A 7,063-nucleotide genomic window follows, 5' to 3' on the forward strand; every position below is an offset into this window, starting at 1 on the left:
TCCGGACACGTCCGGTGCGGCGGGAAGAGGATTTTTTTAGGGTTTGGGGGGAGAGGATCCGCGAATTTGGAATGGGGGGTGTATATATAGGCATAGGGGGAGCTAGGAGAGTCCAAATGAGGTGCGGTTTTTGGCCACGTGATCGTGATTGAACGCTCTAGATGATGGAGCAGAGTTTAGTGGGTTTTGGGCCAAATTGGAGGGGTGTTGGGCTGCAACACACACGAGGCCTTTTCAGTCCCTCGGTTAACCGTTGGAGTATCAAACGAAGTCCAAATGGTACGAAACTTGACAGGTGGTCTACCGGTAGTAAACCAAGGCCGCTTGGCAAGTCTCGGTCCAATCCGGAAATGTTTAATCCCCACACACGAAAGAAAGCTAGAAATGGCCACCGGAGGAGAACGAAGCGCCGGAATGCAAAATGGACAACGGGGAAAATGCTCGAATGCATGAGACGAACACGTATGCAAATGCAATGCACATGATGACATGATATGAGATGCATGACAATGACAACAACACACAGAGACAAAAACCCGAATCCGAGGAAATAAATATAACTTAACGCCGGAAATGGCAAGAGTTGGAGTACAAATTGGGAAAGTTATATCTGGGGCGTTACAACACTCCACCACTACGAAAGGATCTCGTCCCGAGATCTAGGACTGAAAGAACGCTGGGTACTCAGAACGGAGGTGATCCTCGCGTTCCTAGGTAGCTTCACGGTCGGAATGGTGTGACCACTTGACTTTGAGAAATTTGATTGACTTGTTGTGAGTCTTGCGTTCAGTCTCTTCAAGAATAGCAATCGGGTGCTCACGATAAGAGAGATCTTCTTGGAGCTCAATGTCCTCAAAGTTGACGGTGCGGTCAGGAGTCTTGAAGCACTTTCGAAGCTGAGAGACATGGAACACGTCATGAACATTTGCAAAGTTTGAAGGAAGCTCGAGTTGATAGGCGAGGTCGCCTCTCTTGCTGACAATCTTGAAAGGTCCCACGTATCTAGGGGCAAGCTTCCCTTTGATACCGAAGCGACGAGTACCTTTCATAGGAGAGACACGAAGGTAAACATGATCTCCGATCTCGAAAGCCAAATCACGGTGCTTACTATCATAGTAGCTCTTCTGGTGGGATTGGGCTGCTTTGAGGTTATCACGAATGAATTTGCACATTTCTTCTGCTTCTGTGATTAAGTCATTACCCAAAAGCTGACGTTCACCAGTTTCAGACCAGTTGAGAGGGGTACGGCACTTCCTGCCATACAGAATTTCAAAAGGGGCCTTGCCCGAACTTGCTTGAAAACTGTTGTTGTAGGAGAATTCAGCATAAGGAAGACAATCCTCCCACTTCATGCCGAAGGAGATCACACAAGCCCTAAGCATATCTTCAAGAATCTGGTTGACACGCTCGACTTGACCGCTTGTTTGAGGATGGAAAGCTGTGCTGAAGCGGATGTTGGTGCCCATGGCCTTCTGAAAAGAATCCCAAAACTTCAAGGTAAAGATGCTGCCACGGTCTGAAGAGATCACTTGAGGAATACCGTGCAGAGAGGCAATACGAGAGGTATAGAGTTCCGCCAATTGAGCTGTAGAGATCGACTCTTTGATAGGCAGAAAGTGAGCCACTTTGGTGAGTTTGTCGATGACAATGAATATAGTATCATTGCCACGCTAGGACTTTGGAAACCCAGTCACGAAGTCCATCTCAATGTGGTCAAACTTCCATTCTGGAATGGCAAGAGGTTGGAGGAGACCTGCTGGCCTTTGGTGTTCTGCCTTCACTCTTCTGCAGACATCACATTCATTCACGAATTGAGCGATCTCGCGCTTCATTCGAGTCCACCAATAAGCTTGCTTGAGGTCCTGATACATCTTCGTGCTCCTAGGGTGGATGGAGAGGAGAGAATTGTGAGCCTCGTTCATGATCACTTTAGGGAGGTCACCTTTGGGTACAACAATACGATCCTCGACGAAGAGAGTGTCCTTGTCATCAAGGCGGTAGCACTTGTACTTGGACTGACTCTTGGCAATCCCAATCTTCACCTTCTTCACCATAGCATCGAGAAGCTAGGCTTGGCGAATCTGGTCTTCTAAGGTAGGAGAGACTTGAAGGTTGGCGAGGAAACCTTGAGGAACAACTTGCAGATTAAGTTTGCGGAAAGCTTCACAAAGCTCGGGTTGGTAAGGCTTGAGAATCAGACTGTTGCAGTAAGCCTTTCTGCACAATGCGTCAGCAATCACATTAGCCTTGCCTGGAGTGTACTCGATACTCGGATTATACTCTTGAATCATCTCGACCCATCGAGTTTGCCTGAGGTTGAGATTAGGCTGAGTGAAGATGTACTTGAGATTCTTGTGATCAGTGAAAATGTCCACTTTTCTTCCCAATAGAAGATGTCTCCAAGTGAAAAGAGCATGCACAACTGCCGCCAACTCGAGATCATGAGTGGGGTAGTTCTTCTCATTAGGCTTCAACTGGCGAGATGTATAAGCAACAACTTTCTTCTCTTGCATCAATACTGCGCCAAGACCTTGGAGAGAGGCATCACAAAAGACCTCGTACGGCTTGGATTCATCAGGTGGAGTCAGAACTGGAGCAGTGATCAATTTCTCTTTCAAAGTGTTGAAAGCAATATCACACTCCAGAGACCAAACGTACTTGACGTGCTTCTGAAGAAGATTTGAGAGAGGCTTCACGATCTTAGAAAAGTTTTCAACGAATCTTCGGCAATAGCTTGCGAGACCAAGAAAACTGCGGAGTTGCTTCACATTCTGAGGAGGTTCCCAATTCACAATTGCAGACACCTTCTCAGGATTCACGGCAATGCCCTTGGCAGAGATGATATGACCAAGATAAAGAACCTCATCAAGCCAAAATTCACACTTGGAGAACTTGGCATAGAACTGATGTTCTCTGAGCTTATCAAGAACCAAACACAAGTGCTTGGCATGATCTTCCTTGTTCTTCGAGAAAACCAGAATGTCGTCGAGATAGACCAAAATGAAGTCATTGGTGTAGGCGTTGAAGATGACGTTCATCATGCGAGAGAACGTCGGAGGAGCGTTGGCGAGGCCAAAAGACATGACAGTGTATTCATATGAACCAAAGCTTGTCCTGAATGCTGTCTTGGGAATATCTTCTTCACGAATGTGAATCTGGTGATAACCCATGCGGAGATCAAGCTTGGAGAATACTTGAGCACCTTTGAGTTGTTCGAACAGCTCATTGATGTTGGGAAGTGGGTATTTGTTCTTGATGGTCTTCTTGTTCACTGGACGGTAATCAACACAAAGTCGGTCCGTTCCATCCTTCTTCTTCACAAAAAGAACACCACACCCCACGGAGAAGAACTAGGCCGGATGAGACCCATTTTCTCTTGCATATCGAGTTGCTTCTTCAGCTCCTTCAACTCTTCAGGTCCGAGCTTGTAAGGACATTTGCACACAGGTTCCGTGTCAGGCTCAAGATCAATAACGAATTCAACTGGCCGGTGCGGAGGCATTCCTGGGAGCTCTTCTGGAAAGACGTCTTGATATTCGCAAACGACTGGAATTTGAGAGATGGCATCCAATTCACCCTTCTCATTGAGAGAAAACAGACGGATAGTATCATCCCGAGCGGCAAAGACAATTACATCCTCAAACGAATGAGTTAATTGAATCTGCCTGGCTGCACAATCAAGCTGAGCCTTGTTCTTAGAAAGCCAATCCATTCCGAGAATAAGATCAATATCTGAGTTACCAAGAACCACCGGAGAAGAGAGAAACTTGTAATCACCCAATGTGATAGAGATATCGGGAGCAACCAAACTAGAAGTCAAAAGCTTGCCGGGAGAAACAACTTGAATGACTTTGGGCATAATCTCGGTATCAACATTGTGCTTCGATGCAAAAGGGCATGACAAAAAGGAATGCGATGCACCAGTGTCAAAAAGAACTTTTGCAGGAACATCATTAACAAGAAGGTTACCCATTATCACATCCGACGAGTCCTCTGCCTGAGCTGCATTCATCAAATTGACCTTGGCATGCTTGGGGTTATGCTTGACCATAGCTGTACTTGTCGATCTGACAGGAGGAGGAGGAGGAAGACGCCTCTGGTTGAGACACTTGTTGGCATAGTGACCCTTTTTGTTGGCACTTGTTGCACGTGACCTCTAAAAGCGGATGGTGATACGGAGCACTCGATCTTGGAGCTTGAGACGAAGTCTTGTTCTGAAATCCAGGGTTGGGTGGGTGGGAAGAACCACTACCACCTTTGCTCTTCTGCTGATACGACTGACGGAACGGAGGAGGAGGAAGCCAATACTTCTGCTGCTTGGCCACTTGAGTAGAGGAAGAAGGAGTAGCATCTCTGACTCCCTTCTTGGAAGCATCACACCTCAATTGAGCAGCCTCTTGCTTCAGTGCCATGTTGTAGAACTCATCATATCTCAAGGGCTCGAAGAGAACAAGAGAGAGCTGAATTTCTTCTCTGAGACCACCCCTGAACTGATAAATCATGCTCTTTTCATCAGGGACGTCCTGCTTGGCAAAGCGGGCGAGCTTCGGGAACAACTTGTTGTAGTCATAGACAGACAAAGAGCCTTGCTTTAGATTGCGGAATTCCTCACGCTTGCTTTCAACCACGCTCTGGGGAATATGATGAGCTCAGAAATCTCGACGGAAATCATCCCAAGTGATAACACGTCCACCTCTAGAGTCCTTGTACTGCTGGAACCATTCTGCAGCTTGATCTTTGAGTTGGAAAGAAGCGAATTTGACAAAGTCCTCAGGCCTGACGTTACTGCACTCGAAATGCTTACACAGATCCACAAGCCAATCGTCAGCATCGGTTGCCTCAACACAATTGCTGAAAGTCTTTGGCCCATTAGCAAGGAACTGGTTGAGTGTAGCAAAGTGACTTTGATTGCTGCCTTGATTCCCTTGACTGCCTTGATTGCGCTCTTGAAGAATTTGCATGATCAGCTGTGTGTTTGCATTGGTTGCGGCCATCACAGCTTGCCATGCCTCCGGAGGAGGTGGAGGTGGTGGCGGATCAGGATTCAGAGTCGTGCGCGTTGGAGGAGCCATCCTGAAGAGGGTGACCACCATTAGCACATTGATAGATAAATATTGAAGCTGAATCCAACGGAATGAAAATTGTAACATATAGTCTTCACATCCGAACAAAATGAACGAATGCATTCCTCTTGAAATGGTCACATATCCATAAATTGAGAAGCCATGTAGAATTAAGGTAGAGGAATAAATCAACAAGGTACGGATCAAGAACGAATAATCGGTAAGAAATCCCAATCTCAAACCAATATCCGTGGAAGAAGAACTAGAGCTACTAGAATTCCCACCTATGAAACTCCCGAACCTTTCCGGTTATGCAATCAAGTGTTGGGGATATAGGGGAAGAATAATATCTCACCCAAACTAGCAAATCCTACATCCAGCTGTATCCATCCTTCAACACATAACCAAGAAAACTTCGGAAACCATCTACCTCAACCTTCGAAAAGCATCCGTTATACAAGTTATGGCGATACTCCCGAACTCCCGCCCCAGTACTGGGTGGCGTCGAGGTTATCTCACCAATGAACTGCATAAAAGAGATTTTCAATGTCGGCGTACTAAACTCAGGTATTCCAAAACTGCAACGATAAAATTATGATGACAACACCTCAAAGCTCAACTCCCCGGGACACTTCCAGTAAACCCCTGACAGGAGGCACCAAGTCAATGTTCTCATCATAAAACCATCGGAACGATTCCAAGATACCCGTGTGATCCTAAAAAAAATTAGTGAAATTTGAGAAGAGAAGAGTCAAAACTCTACGTCAGGATGCCTTACCAGAGCGATGAAGGAGACTGGGAAGTAAAAAAAATTCCTAAACTCTCCGATATATAATTCCTAAAGACTCAAAACATTTTTTCTCGACACAACTTGACCGCTAAAAATGATCAAGCAATGGGGCTCCTAAGGTCGGGGAAGGCTCTGATTACCAACTTGTTACACCCTCGATGCGACTATAGCTCCGACGTGTTGAGGCACGACTTAGAGACATAATCGCATTGAAGGCATATGTCGCAAGCTAGGCAATCTTCACAAACATCCCATGTAATATAGAAATAAAAGGGGAGATAAAATAGTTGGCTTACACTCGCCACGTCAATCAAGTACATAAATAACATTACATCATCCATACACTCAAGGCTCGACTACGGCGCCAAAATAAAAGAGAACCCAACATGCGACAACGGTCCCGTTCACCCCCAACTGGGCACCACTACTGATCATCGGGAAAGGAAACATAGTATCATTGAGAGTCTTCATCGAACTCCCACTTGAGCTCGTATGCGTCTCCTGGAGTGGAATCATCAAGCCCTGCATCTGGTGTAATAGTAATCTGTGAGCCACAGGGACTCAGCAATCTCGCACCCTCGCGATCAAGACTATTCAAGCTTATAGGTATGGCAAGATAAAAATATGAGTGGAGCTGCAGCAAGCGACTAGCAAGTATGGTGGCTAACTTATTCGCAAAAGAGAGCGAGAAGAGGAGGCAAAGCATGAGCGAGAAGCTAGAGAACAACCTGCGCAAACATTACTCCAACACTGTGTCCACTTCCCGGACTCCATCGAGAAGAGGCCATCACGGTAACACACTCAGTTGATTCATTTTAATTAATTAAGGTTCAAGTTATCTAAAACCGGACATTAACAAATTCCCATCTGCCCATAACCGCGGGCACGGCTTTCGAAAGATCAATCCCTGCAGGGGAGTCCCAACTTAGCCCATGACAAGCTCTCACGGTCAACGAAGGAATAGACCTCCACCCGAGACATTCCGATTAGACTCGGTATGCCGGTACAACAAGACATTTCGACAGGTCAAAACTAATCCAGCAACACCGCCCGAATGTGCCGACAAATTCCGATAGGAGCTGCACATATCTCTTTCTCAGGGCACACTCAGATGAGACATCCTACGAGTAAAACCAACCCTCAAGTTGCCCCGAGGTGGCCTCGCAGTCTACTCGGTCAGACCAACACTCAGAGGAGCACTAGCCCGGGG

Source organism: Triticum aestivum, chromosome 1A (genome assembly GCF_018294505.1).
Source record: "Triticum aestivum cultivar Chinese Spring chromosome 1A, IWGSC CS RefSeq v2.1, whole genome shotgun sequence".
NCBI classification, from domain to species: Eukaryota; Viridiplantae; Streptophyta; class Magnoliopsida; order Poales; family Poaceae; genus Triticum; species Triticum aestivum.